Source organism: Manis pentadactyla, chromosome 15, assembly GCF_030020395.1.
Source record: "Manis pentadactyla isolate mManPen7 chromosome 15, mManPen7.hap1, whole genome shotgun sequence".
Lineage (NCBI taxonomy): Eukaryota > Metazoa > Chordata > Mammalia > Pholidota > Manidae > Manis > Manis pentadactyla.
In genome coordinates, this window is record NC_080033.1 from 5,279,501 (window position 1) to 5,295,782 (window position 16,282).

General features: G+C 44.7%; 1 protein-coding gene across 1 annotated transcript in view; it reads right to left on the reverse strand.

The window, feature by feature from the left end:
- LOC130681110 (synaptic vesicle membrane protein VAT-1 homolog-like) overlaps positions 1–16,282 on the reverse strand; it is a 100,989-nt gene that overhangs the window by 64,548 nt on the left and 20,159 nt on the right.

Genomic DNA, 16,282 nt, shown 5'->3' on the forward strand with positions numbered 1-16,282 from the left:
CAATAGAAACAGAAAAGCCTATTACCGATGGGTCCCAAACAAGGTCCCCTTGATGCCAAGAATAACCCCTTGGTGTTTGGAGCTGGAGTTATTTATTTACTCTCAGCCTCTCCTGGGAGAGGAATAGATATTTATTCCTAAGAAGGTTTCCGAAAAGGTTAAAATTTCTATGTGCCATGTTAGTGTTCACCAAGTCACTGACTTTAAACAGGTGCCTGGCAGTGATTGGTGATATAGAACATTCAATCTAATTCAATTTACATTCAACAGATCCTTCAAGGTTTCGGGGGCTAGGTTCAGACCCAGGGTGACAAGAATGACAGTGATGTCTCTGCTTCCCAGGAATGCAGAGATCAACAAATGAATCTCTCAGAAATGCCACTGGTCCCCAACAAGAGGTGGTACAAAGGTCATGGCTAGCAGAGAGAGGGCTCCCTCACCTTGCAGGAATCGTGGATGGAGGCCTCCATGGGAGAGTATACCCCTTAGGAATGGGGATGCCCTTTGCACCTGTTCTGCTAACGTCTCCAGCTTCCTGCCCCCCTCCATGGAGGGGAGAGGCCGTATCAGACAGCGCCAAGTGGTTTTAGCTTGACTTCTCACTGGAGACCCAGAGGGGCAGGGCGCCCTCGGAGGAATGGTCCATTTTTGCTGTCACATGACACTAATCCTAAATCGTTGCTGCTGATAAAAATAATTTTTTTCGTAAAACAGTTGTTTCAATAGGAAAAATGGAGCGATGACTAGAGCAGCATTGTCCCCTGGAACATTCTGCAATGTGGGAGCGTTCTGTGTCTGCGCCGTCCGATGGGGCGGCCACTGGCCATATGCGGTTACCGCACACTTGAAATGTGGCTTGTGTGACTGGGGAACTGAACTTCCAATTTTAGTTCATTAACATTTAAATGCAATTAGCCTAAGAAGGAGGCAATACTGGAATCACCACTGGGCTCTCTCCCCCATAGACAGAGAGCACCTCAGAAGGGGGGACAAAGTCCTGTCTTAAAATCCACTTTGCAGTGCCCATTGCAACACAGGGCACACTGGTCTCACAATGACCCCTCCACTGAAGGTGTAAGTAGGAAGCAGGAGTGATTCAACCTCTGTCTTTCCTTCTTGCTAAGGAGAACCATCTCTCAGCCATGCATGGCAGCAGCCTTGTGTACACTGGTATCAGAGCACAACAGAGAAGACCAACGACCTTGATGACTGTGCTTCGGGGAGAGCAAACATCTACCCCTGGAAGATGAAAGGATAGAGGTGAAAGGCAAGCAAAGGTCGAAGCAAAAGATGAGATAGCAAGGGCAAGATTGGAGAGTCTGGGAGAGTTTGAAGAGCTCAGGGAGAGAGTTAGAGCAGGAGGCGTGTAGATGGGGATGTAAATGAGAAGAGAAAATTTTTGTGATGTTCTCTTTAGCACAAGGTCCAGTTTTGGTGTTTCCTAAAAGACTCAACAGAATTTGACAGTGCTTCTCATTATATTGAAGTTGGGCTTCTATTCAAGAGCCGACGGGCCTGGCTACATCAAGCATACAAAAGGAGAAGAGAATAAGAAAAGGAAAGAAAAATCTTAACAGAGAAAAAGGAGAAAGTCAACTTTCCTACACACACGGCAGGCTGAAGGCAGAGATGGTGGGGCTCCAGGGGGTGCGAGGGTGAAACTGCTTTTGCTGTTTCTTTCCTAAGAAGAGGCAGTCCCAGAGGCACAGCCATCTGATTGCAGTACGAGAAGGATGTAGAGGATCTGAAGCCAGATACATCCGAATGGGCTGTTAGGGGAAGGAGGGCACGTCCTTAGCTGCGTTATGCATCCCAGGTTCCACTCACAAAATGTTGAGTCAGAGTTAATAACAAGGTCCCCAATCGGAACAGTTTCAGCAAGTTTAGCTGGGAGGATGAAGAGAATCCAGTCACAAAATCATTCAGACCAATCATAGGAACGGTGGGTTTAATCGCTCCCCCACCAGCTGATTGAACTAGGCGTAGCATAGATAAATGAAAAGCAGTTCGTTCTGATCTTTCGACAAGGGATTTTTTTTTTCTTTTTCTAAAGCAAGTCTGTAGCTTGATGGATAGTCTATTCAAAAAGCAAATGTGTGTGCATTGGGAGGAGGCGGAGGGGGCTGTGTGGCATGCAGTTTGAAAGCCTCATTGGAGATCACTGTAGAATTCAGACTCTCTGGGCTAGTGGGGCTGCCCTACTACGAACCTACCTGTGTGAAGAGCAGGTAAGCCTTCTGGGAGAAAGAAAAAACCTCATCCTAAGGGAAATTCAAGGAGGAGAATATAAGCCCCGATGAAGATGCCTGTGGCAAAACCAAAGGAAGGCTTGATTCTGACTGTGGTATTTGCTAGGACTCAGATGGTCCTTCAACTCCAGACAGAGTCAGTGACAAGTGGGTGTAAAATGCGTGAAGATGAGGCCCTCAAGAGAGACAAACCCTGGCTCCAGCTCAGCTCTCTGTCTTACTAGCTATGGGATCTTAAGAAAGTTCCCTCACCTCTTTGATCCTGTTTCTTCATCTGTGAGATGTTTGGTGTCAATGAAATTTCTATAAAACACTTAACATCACGCCTGTGGCACACAAAAAGCCCTCAATAAAGGTCATATGATAATAATGATGATACAAAATTAATGATAAAAGTGTCTTTATTATTAACTCTGAACAGTAGAAGTATTAATATATAAGGTCCCAATGGCTGCTTTATAACCAGTATTGGGTGGACAAGTTGCCGCAGCCTGAGCAGAGGGCCAGACTCCACCTGGGATGGACAGGTAATGAGGAAACACACTGGTGGCTCCGGTGCAAGGCAGGAGGGCAGAACAGGGCGACAGGAGCAGCTCAAAACCAACGGGGAACCAGCTGACCTGTGTTTCTGAGTGCCATGCAACACCTTCTAGGAAACCCTTGCAACTCTCTGGGAGGTATTGAAGGGTGGGGGCCCTGATACCTGCAAAGGAAGGTAGGAACAGAGTCACGGACATACTGTTCATTTTAAAAGATTGTTGGGTTTTTTTTCAATCGTTCGAATTATTTATTTATTTTCCAATTTTATTTTATTGAGCTATAATTGACATATACCGCTGCATTAGTTTAAGGTTTACAACATCATGATTTGAGATATATAGAATATACAGATATTACAAAATGATTACCACAGTAAGTTCAGTTTAGTTAAATATTGTTTTAACCTCCAGGCTGGTGGGGCCCCGGGCCCCCAGGTGTACAGGTCTTTCAGCAATGCCTGAGTACGTGCTCTTGGAATAACTATCATCGGAAGCAGCACTGGTGGGTTCTCTGCAGGAGCCCTGGCCTCCACCACTCGACGGAGGAGGTGCATGTCAATGGGGAGAAATCACAGAGTATCTTGAGAAGACAGAGACTCACATTACCCAGCCTAGGGAAGGCAGTTATTAAAGTTCAAAAAGTGAACGTCTAAATTCAAGAGAACAGATTGTGTTAAAAAAGGTAAAGCTCTGCAAATGTACCTCCTTTGGTATTCGTTTGCGTCTCCCGCCACGAGACCTGCAGCTGGAGGGACTTAGGCCTCCTGCCAGAGAAAGCTGAGATGACACAGGGAGCATGAAGTCATATTTACAAGTGACATTGCAACTCCTGCAGAAATGCACGCCCAGCATTTTGGGGGAAGTCGGTCATATATTCACTCATCCCCCAAACATTTATTTAGGGCCAACTGTTAACCAAGCACCAGGCTGGCATTCATCATTTCAGTGAAAAGACAGGAAGTTTGTAGAATTTCCAAGATCAACAAACAGATTTAAAAGATGATGGGCCTCAGAAGGGAGTGGCATGATGTATTTAATGCCATGAAGCAGAAGGGCCTGGAACCAAGATTACTTTATCCGTCAATATTAACATTTAAATTTGAAGGAGGGATTAAACAATTTCCAGGTAAGCAAAAGATGAGAGAATTTGCCTCCCACAAACCATCTCTGCAGTCTATTTTGGAGGGACTGCTATATATGGAAGTGTTCCTAAGGTTGAATAGCTGTCACCAGAGGTAATAAAACCACAGTGAAGAAAGTAGAACAGCTAATTACGAAGCAAATGCAAAATTAAATTAACTATCCTCAAAGTCAATCAAGGGATAGACAAAAAGTACAGAATCTGATACTTAATATATAAAGAATGAAGGAGGAAGAAAAAGGAGAAATAGAAAAGAACCTTTAGATTGTGTTTGTAACAGCATACTAAGTTAGTTAAGTTAGACTCTCAGATAGTAAGGAAAGTAACCTGGAACCTTTGGTAACCATGAATCTAAAGCCTGAAATGGCAATGAGTACATACCTATCGATAATCACCCTAAATGTAAATGAACTAAATGCATCAATCAAAAGACACAGAGTCATTGAATGGATAAAAAACAAGACCCATCTATATGCTGCTTACAAGAGACTCACCTTAAACCCAAAGACATGCACAGACTTAAACTCAAGGGACGGAAAAAGATATTTCATCCAAACAATAGGGAGAAAAAAGCAGGTGTTGCAGTGCTAGTATCAGACAAAATAGACTTCAAAACAAAGAAACAAGAGATAAACAAGGACATTACATAATGATAAAGGGCTCAGTCCAACAAGAGGATATAACCATTATAAATATATATGCACCCAACACAGGAGCACCAGCATATGTGAAACAAATACTAACAGAACTAAAGGAGGAAACAGAATGCAATGCATTCATTTTAGGAGACTTCAACACATAATTCACTCCAAAGGACAGATCCACCAGACAGAAAATAAGTAAGGACACAGAGGCACTGAACAACACACTAGAACAGATGGACCTAATAGACATCTACAGAACTCTACATCCAAAAGCAACAGGATACACATTCTTCTCAAGTGCACATGGAACATTCTCCAGAATAGACCACATACTAGGCCACAAAAAGAGCCTCAGTAAATTCCAAAAGACTGAAATCCTACCAAGCAACTTTTCAGACCACAAAGGTATAAAACTAGAAATAAATTGTACAAAAAAAGCAAAAAGGCTCACAAACACATGGAGGCTTAACAACACGCTCTTAAATAGTCAATGGATCAATGACCAAATTAAAATGGAGATCCAGCAATATATGGAAATAAATGACAACAACAACACTAAGCCCCAGCTTCTGTGGGACGCAGCGAAAGCAGTCTTAAGAGGAAAGTATATAGCAATCCAGGCATATTTAAAGAAGGAAGAACAATCCCAAATGAATAGTCTAACGTCACAATTATCAAAATTGGAAAAAGAAGAACAAATGAGGCCTAAAGTCAGCAGAAGGAGAGGCATAATAAAGATCAGAGAAGAAATAAATAAAATTGAGAAGAATAAAACAATAGAAAAAAATCAATGAAACCAAGAGCTGGTTCTTTGAGAAAATAAACAAAATAGATAAGCCTCTAGCCAGACTTATTAAGAGAAAAAGAGAATCTACACACATCAACAGAATCAGAAATGAGAAAGGAAACATCACGGCGGACCCAACAGAATAACAAAGAATTATTAGAGAATACTATGAAAACCTATATGCTAAGAAGCTGGAAAACCTAGAAGAAATGGACAACTTCCTAGAAAAATACAACCTTCCAAGACTGACCCAGAAAGAAACAGAAAATCTAAACAGACCAATTACCAGCAATGAAATTGAAGTGGTAATCAAAAAGCTACCCAAGAACAAAACCCCCAGGCCAGATGGATTTACCTCAGAATTTCATCAGACATACAGAGAAGATATAATTCCCATTCTCCTTAAAGGTTTCCAAAAAATAGAAGAGGAGGGAATACTCCCAAACTCATTCTATGAAGCCAATATCACCCTAATACCAAAACCAGGCAAAGACCCCACCAAAAAAGGAAATTACAGACCAGTACCACTGATGAACGTAGATGCAAAAATACTCAACAAAATATTAGCAAACCAAATTCAAAAATATATCAAAAGGATCATACACCATGACCAAGTGGGATTCATTCCAGGGATGCAAGGATGGTGCAACATCCGAAAATCCATCAACATCATCCACCACATCAACAAAAAGAAGGACAAAAACCACAGGATCATCTCCATAGATGCTGAAAAAGCATTCGACAAAATTCAACATCCATTCATGATAAAAACTCTCAACAAAATGGGTATAGAGGGCAGGTACCTCAACATAATAAAGGCCATATATGATAAACCCACAGCCAACATCATACTGAACAGTGAGAAGCTGAAAGCTTTTCCTCTGAGATCGGGAACAAGACAGGGATGCCCACTCTCCCCACTGTTACTTAACATAGTACTGGAGGTCCTAGCCACGGCAATCAGACAAAACAAAGAAATGCAAGGAATCCAGATTGGTAAAGAAGAAGTTAAACTGTCACTATTTGCAGGTGACATGATATTGTACATAAAAAACCCTAAAGACTCCACTTCAAAACTACTAGAACTGATATCAGAATGCAGCAGAGTTGCAGGAAACAAAATTAACACAAAGAAATCTGTTGCTTTCCTATGCACTAACAATGAACTAATAGAAACAGAAATCAGGAAAACAATTCCATTCACAATTGTATCAAAAAGAATAAAATACTTAGGAATAAAACTTACCAAGGAAGTGAACGACTTATACCCTGAAAACTATGACACTCTTAAGAGAAATTAAAGGGGACACTAACAAATGGAAACTGATCCCATGCTCTTGGCTAGGAAGAATTAATATCGTCAAAATGGCCATCCTGCCCAAAGCAATACACAGATTTGATGCAATCCCTATCAAATTACCAACAGCATTCTTCAATGAACTAGAATAGTTCAAAAATTCATATGGAAACACCAAAGACTCCGAATAGCCAAAGCAATCCTGAGAAGGAAGAATAAAGTGGGGGGGATCTCGCTCCCCAACTTCAAGCTCTACTACAAAGCCACAGTAATCAAGACAGTTTGGTACTGGCACAAGAACATAGCCACAGACCAGTGGAACAGAATATAGACTCCAGATATTAATCCAAACATTTACGGTCAATTAATATACGATAAAGGAGCCATGAACATACAATGGGGAAATGACAGTCTCTTCAGCAGATGGTGCTGGCAAAACTGGACAGCTACATGTAAGAGAATGAAACTGGATCACTGTCTAACCCCATACACAAAAGTAAATTTGAAATGGATCAAAGACCTAAATGTAAGTCATGAAACCATAAAACTCTTAGAAAAAAACATAGGCAAAAACCTTTTAGACATAAACATGAGTGACCTCTTCTTGAACATATCTCCCCGAGCAAGGAAAACAACAGCAAACATGAACAAGCAGTACTATATCAAGCTGAAAAGCTTCTGTACAGCAAAGGACACCATCAATAGAACAAAAAGGCATCCTACAGTATGGGAGAATATATTCATAAATGACAGATCCGATAAAGGGTTGACATCCAAAATATATAAAGAGCTCACGCACCTCAACAAACAAAAAGCAAATAATCCAATTAAAAAATGGGCAGAGGAGCTGATCAGACAGTTCTCCAAAGAAGAAATTCAGATGGCCAACAGACACATGAAAAGATGCTCCACATCGCTGGTCATCAGAGAAATGTAAATTGAAATCACAATGAGATACCACCTCACACCAGTAAGGATCACCACCATCCAAAAGACAAACAATAACAAATGTTGGCGAGGTTGCAGAGAAAGGGGAACCCTCCCACACTGCTGGTGGGAATGTAAATTAGTTGAACCATTGTTGAAAGCAGTATGGAGGTTCCTCAAAATGCTCAAAATAGAAATACCATTTGACCCAGGAATTCCATTCCTAGGAATTTACCCTAAGAATGCAGCACTCCAGTTTGGAAAAGACAGATGCACCCCTATGTTTATCGCAGCACTATTTACAATGGCCAAGAAATGGAAGCAACCTAAGTGTCCATCAGTAGATGAATGGATAAAGAAGATGTGGTACATACACACAAGGGAATATTACTCAGCCATAAGAAAAAAACAGATCCTACCATTTGCAACAACATAGATGGAGCTAGAGGGTATTATGCTCAGTGAAATAAGCCAGGCAGAGAAAGACAAGTACCAAATGATTACACTCATATGTGAAGATAAGAACAAAGAAAAACTGAAGGAACAAAATAGCAGCAGAATCACAGAACCCTAGAATGGACTAACGGTTACCAAAGGGAAAGGGACTGGGGAGGAAGGGTGGGAAGGGAGGGATAAGGGCGGGGAAAAAGTAAGGGGCCTTATGATTAGCATGTATAATGTGGGGTGGGGGGCACGGGGAGGGCTGTGCAGCACAGAGAAGACAAGTTAGTGATTCTACAGCATCTTACTATGCTGATGGACAGTGACTATGAAGGGGTTTGCGGGGGGACTTGGTGAAGGGGGGAGTCTAGTAACCATAATGTTTTTCATGTAATTGTAGATTAATGATAATAAAATGAATTTTAAAAAATACTTTAAACTATAAAAAAAAATGACGATGGGCCTCGAAGTTGAAAATATTATATATGTTATTTAATATAATAAGTTTGTGCTGAGAGATGAGGTCCCAGGTTAGGGAATGGAGGTGCCTCCGCCAGGCCCCTCCCTGATTCTTTACTTTTTCTGGGTGAGGGGGAGAGTTTCCTGTCCCTGATGATGGCTCCCACTTGCACCAGTCCAGTGGGTTTCTTACCCTGTCTTCTGATATCTTCTCTCCGTTCCTTTTAGAGTCTCTACCCTCCCCCTCCACCACACACACACACACACACACACACACACACTCTGCGTGTGTTCCTGGTGGGCTGTCAGTCACGAGGCCCCATTCTTCTAGGTGAGGGTAGGAGGGCCTGAGACACAAATGTGGCCAAGCACAGCACTTCATTCCCTTCGGCCAGAGATAAAAAGACACCCGGGGGGCCGGTATGTGATCCATAAAGGGCCAGTCAGATTCTTCCCTTGATATGTGAAAATTGGAAGAAAAAGGTTCTCTGTGCACTGGGCCTTGCTCAACTTGCACAAGGCAGCTGGGGCAAAAGGCTGCCATCTCTCCGAGTCTCAAGAAGGAGGCCCATTGCAGGAGGAGCACATGAAACTAACTCAGGAGGGAAGAGAAGATAAAAGATGGACGGGGAAGTGGAGGGCAGAGCCCAGAAGTCCAGGAGCAGGCTCATCATGACGGTCAGCACGGCTGAGAGACGGAAAAGAGGCGTCAGAGCAGAAGTGGCTGGTCTTCCTTTGGGAGCTCCTGGCACACGGTGGGGGCACATTCCGTGTCCTCTCTTGTTCCATCGGGAATTCATCTAGATCTTCTTGTTTATGTCATGGCACGGGGGCATATCCTGTCTGGGCTACTTTTGATGTTAGGGTCCTGTGCCCTTCATGAGAGACACGTGGAGTCTGAACAGGGACTCCAGCAAACTTTATGAAGTATGAAGGGACTTTCTAATGGCCCATTTCTTTGCATCTCCTCCTCATCATTAATGTGTATTAAACATATGCTACATGACAAAGAGTTCATTAATTCAACAATTACTAAATGTGCTAGATACGTCAGATGCATTTACTTTTGATGCATTATCTTTTTATCCTCACACGAAAACATTTACCCCACAGTACAGACAAGCAAACGGGGGGGTTCAAAAGACTAAGTCATTTTCCTAAGGTGGGATATAGGTTGCTGAATTTGAATCCAGGTCTGTGTCACTTCATACTTTAACTGCCTTATAACCAGAGAGTGTACTGCCTCCCATGCAGTCTGGGTGTTTAATCAGTACCCGTCCACGGCAAGAATTATTATCATCATTCCTCTCACAGAAGATAATTGTCCTGAGTCGGGCTCTGGGGGCCTCAGCCATTTTAGAGGAGTCAGAATAGGAGGACCCAAAGCCTGAACTTGCCAAGGGGACTCTGTTTGTGAAAGCACTGTTCAGCATGCCCCTGGCTCCAGAACAATGCTGGGATGACCCCTGCTGAGGGACCAAGGGTCACTGACAGGAGACGGAGGACAGAAGCTCACTGCATGTGCTCACCAAGAAAACACCACGTTCAAAGATGAAACGGCCACCATCACTGGAGCATCTATCTTGTCTCCTGGGCCTTCAAACATTAAATGTACACGTTTTAATACTACGGCTCCAACTGATGTTCTGTGTGAGATCACACACAGAGGAATCAGACTAATTTGAGATTATATGCCTGCTGTCCTTTCCTATGAAATGTCTCTTCCTATTTCTAATTAAACCTCTTCTTCTATGACAAATGCCAAGATGTCAAAATGATCCTTGTTAAGTATGAGAAATGCCAGGAACCTGGGATCATGGGGTGCTGTTTCCCCAAGCCCGGGTGAGCTCTGTTGTCAGTGCTGAATGTCAGGGATACATGTGCCCAAAGGTCAGGGAATTTGGGTTCCTTTGAATGAGAGGGAAGCAGGCTCCAGGGGCTGGACTGTTTGCACAGGAAGCTATCACATCAGTCCCTGCTGCCACCCATGGGTGGGTATGCAGAGAGCTGGTGTGAGGAGAGCAGTAGATCCATCCAGATCCATCCCTGATGCTGGGAATGAGAGGACAAAGTCAGCACCCTGTGCTCCAGCCAGTGTGGTTGGTGAGAAGCCAGCAGGACAAGGTGCCCAAGGATGACACCAAGTCCCCATTTTGTCTTTTACAGCCAACTGACTCAGTAAAATAACTTTTATTGAGCACCCACTGTATATACAGAGCAGTCAGGACTTTCACAGACTCTCCACTAGTCTTCAAAACAATATCAAAAAGTGGTTATTATTACCACGATGAGGATATGGGTGCGTTGAAAGTACTATTTGCTTAAGATCACACAGCCACGGTGAAGTAGAGTCAGGGTCTGAACTCAGATCGTTGTCGTTTCTCACTGTTGCGCTTCATCTCTGAGTCCTCTTTTCCTCTCTTAAAAAGTATGGATGGTAACCTCATGGGTGTGAGGGTCAGATGGAGAAGGAAGAGCGTGGAGAACAGGCTTGGCCGCTGCAAAGATGCGGCAGGTGGGGGGTGGATGAGCGCGACTGTCACTTGTCGTTCCATCTGCCATTGGTTTCTGCCATTGATGTCTGTGTAGCTACAATTAGGCGGCTGTTGATGGGCACCTATATAGGTCAGATGTCCTATAAAATGCTCTATATTTCCCTTTCTATGAAGCAGAAGAATCACTGATTCTGGGCTTCCTTTCTGCCTCAAATGGCTAGGGAGACAAGAAGTCCATTCCATTGTTGGACAAAGAGCAGTCATTGTCACCATCCCCAGACTACATGAGGGAGGACATAGTTAATGGGAAAATCCGAATTTTGATGAGAAATTTTGATAAGAAAGACCTGGGACGTAGCATCTCCACCTTCTCATCACCAAATGAGACTCAATGTGACTCAGAACAGAATCATCCTTTTTTATCAAATCCAGATATCTCCATCCAACACAGAGTGATTTACAACACTTCATTCCAATCTCTCTGCGAGAGTGACTCCTGGCTTGGCTATCGGAGACCCTCCAAGCAGTTTCTCAGTTTTATACAAACGTCTGTGTCTCTTAAGCTCGAGCACTCCATTGATTTATGTGAACAAGAGCAGGGAGGATCATCCCGGCCATCTTCCACTGGACTGACCGAGTCACTGACAGTCTGATGCAGTGCTGTTTGGGGGCATCCTACACTCAAGTTGTCGGCCCACTCCAGGCAGAGGAGGTAGGAAGCCAGGCGCTTGAGTGAATCCAAGCAGTGGTGATTGTGTTTAACCGGCATGGGTATTCTGGGTCAGCAGTCATAGCAACTGATCCTAGGTGGATCCCCAAAGGGTCCCGTACATCCAAAACGGAGGGGAAGCGGACAAGGTTCACACACAGTGGCCATTTTTGATGGGCAAGATGGCACTGTGCAATTTTGAGTCTTATCACTTATACTTCAAATCAACCCGATGCATTCATGATTTCTCTGTATTCCTGATTCCAGTCTTTGTCTGACTCTGTGTTCCTCTGTCATCTCCTTTTTTATGCCTTTGTCACTCTGTCTCTCTGACGTTATGACTCCCAATTGTGAAGAGTCCAGGAACGAGTCGGACTTGGATTTTTACACTGCTCTTCCCCTTAGCAGTCTGTGATCTTGACATGTCTCTGAACGTCAGTTTCCCCATCTTTAAAATGGAGACAGTAATAATCATCTTGTTGAGTTGCCATGAGGATCAAAATGAAACAAAGTATATAAAGCAGACAACTCTGTTCCTGGCTCATAACAAGTGCTCAATAAATAAAGTGCTCCCCAGTGCCCTTTGCCCTCATGACAGATTAGAATTCCACCAATCTGTTGGCTTTCTTCTAGTGTGGCCTGCCCTCGGCCCATTTTCAGGTCAGCCAATGGAGCCAGAGCTGGCTGGAACCAGTTTTCATCTCATTGTCTTTATTCCAGCAGTTTCATGTGGCCTCTTGCTGTAAATCAGTCCCGGAAAATAAATGCCCCCAATCCATTAGTGCCTTTCCACAAGCCAATCTGAGCCACAAACCGGGCAAGGCTTGTTAATGGCCACTTAAATACAGTCCTGCATCCCAGCCTGGGGAGCCTCAGCCTCAAATCCTGCCGGTTCCTGTCCCAGACAAGCTCCACTGTGATAAGACTGCTGGTGGCAAAGGCCGAAGACAGACCCTTAAGGTTAGGGGAACCACGTACCCTGGTTTGCCTAGAACAGTCCCCTTCCCTGCTGCTGTCCTGGGGGAATTATTAGCAGTGCCCCTGCACTGTCAAGAGTTCCAGTTTGAAGGGGAACCTACAGAGAGCCTACAGAAACCAAGAGTAATAGTTGAAATAGCAATAGCTATCATTTTGACTCGGAGCCAGGCATCATCGAAAAGGTCTTTACGTCTGTATCTCATTTAAACTCCATTACCACACTCTGAAGGGAGGTGCTATTATTATCGCCATTTTATAGACCAGGAAACTGAGGTTTAGAGGAGTAAGCGGCACGTTCAAGATCACAGGGGCACTAATTGTGCCTCACTCGGATCCCTTTCCCTGGGCAGTGCACCCATCTTCCAGCTGCTCACAGTGCTGGCCACTTAAGGCTCAGAGGGGTCCCCTCGCCTCCCCGCTGGCCTCCTTCCAAGGGGAACTGCCGTCTGTCAAACAGAAGCCATCTCCACTTGAGAGGCTCCAGACCCCCACTCAGGAGGCAGCCCACAGCCCATAATTGGGAAGGGGGGACAGGGGCACAAAAGGCTCCCCGCATTGCTTGAAGGTCGGATCGACTCTGTGGTACAATTCATGCTCCAGGACTCCTGGTAGGACCCAGCTGAGACCACTAATTGGTGAGCTCCTGCCCCGCCCTGTCCTGCTTCCTGTGTCCCCATTCTTCTAAAAGCACCCCCCTAAAAAAGCATTGCTGTCTCAGGCTCTGTCTCCTGGGGAACAGACCCAACACATCCCATTAGCAAGTGGCAAAGCTGGGACTCATGCCTGGAAGGTCTCACTCTTCACCACTAGGCAGATGTGACATGATAGCGCCTATAGCATGTATATGATCAAAATGTGTCATAGAGGCATAAATACGACAATGCAAGAAGCCACAGCGACCACTTAGTCCCAGTCTCTCCCTTGCATCTGATCCCCTCAACACCATGAGCTTCATCCTATCGCTCCATTTTGTAATTGAGGCACAGAAAGCTTGCAGAGGTTGAGAGCAATGTCCACTGTGGTTATACTGATAGAAAGTGGTGGGGCTTGGGCTGACATCCAGCTCCATTTTTCTCCAAAAGCCACATGCTTTTTCCACGTGGTCACTTAAATCATTTGCTGTATAAATTGTTCAGTGGTTGGTGAAATGGGTCTGATGGTTCCCCCATCAAAGCTGATGCTCTTGGAACAATTTAGACAGAAGACTCTGCTAACCCCCCCACCCCACATGCTTCACAGTGGTCCGTCTTGAGCTGCATTTGACCATGCATTAGGGGAAAAGTCATATTACTTAGGTAATAGCCAGGGAATGCTTCCCTAAGCCAGCATAAAAAGATCAAAGGAGCCGTATTCATTGAAGAAAGGGAGGCAAGCAGGTTTACATGCCAGAGGGGTAAATCACATTCTTATGGCTTTTCCATGGAGGAAAATAAAAGGAAAACTGCAGAGCTTTAAGGAAAGACAGAACAGGACTCAAATCTAGATTCTATTATGTGTGTGATCTTTTTGGGAAATTAGTCAACACCTCCAAGCCTCAATTTGCTATGCCATAACACTTATCTCATTGGGCCATAAATGAAAGGGGGCAAATGAGGTAAATATGTATTTCCCCCCCTCTTCCATTTCTACAAAGTTTATAGAGTAACCATGTTGAACCCTCACTCCAGGTCTGAATGATACTAGTTCAGTTGGATTCTGTTTTATTTCCAAGCAAAAAGCATATTCTATTTAATGATAAAAGGTTTCTATTAGAAAAGAGAGAGCAGATAAAAGGGAGACCTTTATCCAGGAGGCTATCAGCTGATGCATAAAAATATGGAATGAGTCATGCTGGCTCCCAAGGCTACACTGACAGTCAGTGGGCACCTCTGGCCAGCCAGTCTCAGCCCAGTGGAGGAGGAAGAGCCCAGCGAGCAATCTTCACAAACCTATTCCAATCTCTTCTTGCAAAACCAATTAACTCTGCTTCCAGGTGGGAGAAATGAAAATCAGTCTGAGCCCTCTGCAACACCATATTCCAAATGCTTTCCCGTGCCCGCTTCGCTTTCTGAACAACCAGGGTGGAGGGTCTGCAGTGATTCCATTGGGTGCGTGCAGGTGTGTGTGTACAGCTCCTACGAAGGCTTATGTGTCTGGCTTTGGAAATCAATCTCCTGACCTTCATCTTGACATTTATTACTTCAAAATGCTTCAGTTCCTATCGGTATTTATGCAGTTAACATAAGGCTGGAGAACCCAGACCTATCCACAATACAAATGATACTCTTTTCTTTAAAAAGTAGCTTCACCACTTTCATTCTCTGAATATATACTCTGATGGAGCCCCAGAATCCAATCCTCAATTTGAATGGAGGGCTTTATATATCTCTATATAAGGATATGTTAAACTATATATACTTTACATATAAGGAGAATTATCAATACATGGTTTAATTTACCTAAGCAAACATTCTTCCACCAGCGAGTAAAGAAAAATAATGACTCCACAATCCCCTCCCAAGCATCTTTCCTCAGTCCATTCATTCAGCAATCACTTGTTTAGGACATTTCATGTGCCAAGTACTGTGCTGGGCATTGGGGATTTATTGGTGAGAAGGGCAGGTGTGAGCTCTGCCTTCTGGGTCAGTTTGGTTCCACAAGTTTGTTTCTGTTAAAACAATAGAACTGTATAGGATCCCCTAGTTTCAAAAGCCTCGTCCCTTAACCTGAATTCCCCAGGGAGAGGCTCAAGGGTCTGTTTCGAGTCCAACCTGACCAGCCATGTACACGAGGAACCGGCCAGAGATCAGCGCCTGCCTCTCTCGCCCGCTGCCTTGCAGTCTGGCAAATCAAACGTGCACCTGCACTTGCAGGAAAGAGGAGGGGATCTCCTGGCATTTTTTCTTGCCTCTAGATCCATTCCCAGATTCCCGGTTTGGGGGGTGGAGGTCTAACCTGGGAACTGGTGATCTGGCTGCTGCTTTAGGAAGCAGAGTCTGTTGGGGGCTTTAAAACACGGAGGTAAGGAGAGGCCTGTCTCACTTTGCTGACAGCAAGTCCCCCATAGGAGCTCCCTGTGATGCTGGACGCAGAACTCAGTGCGGGGTCCAGTGAACCCCGGGGGTGAGCCCTCCCTCCCCAGAACTTCAGGGAAATGATCATATAGTGACAGCACACACACACACACACACACACACACACACACACACACACAGGCTTAAACACGCCAGAGGAATCCCAGCGGGGCAGGGAGGGGTGGGGAGTGAGCTCCTTCCGAGACGGGAGCAGGAGTTCTGAGAAGATTATCCCTGTTTTGTTTGTTTTTGTTTGTCCTCTTTGGAGAAACCCAGAAGATGCTAGTGGGGAAGAGGGAGCCTCGGCCTCACCCCGCCCCAGGCTCAGATGCTTGGTATGGCCACCCTGTCCCCATACAGGGCCACCTGGAGTTAAGTGTGCAGGAGCGGGGAGGAGGTACAGTCTCCCCAGCCCTGCCCCCCCGTCCCCGGCCTTACAAAGATCCAGGACCAAATCCTGGCCATGCCACTTAGTGGCGGCCGAGGGATAGTGGGCAGAGGACTCTCTCTCGGTCCTGCTTCCATCGCCTGTAACAGGGATAACGGTGGTACCTACTCACTGG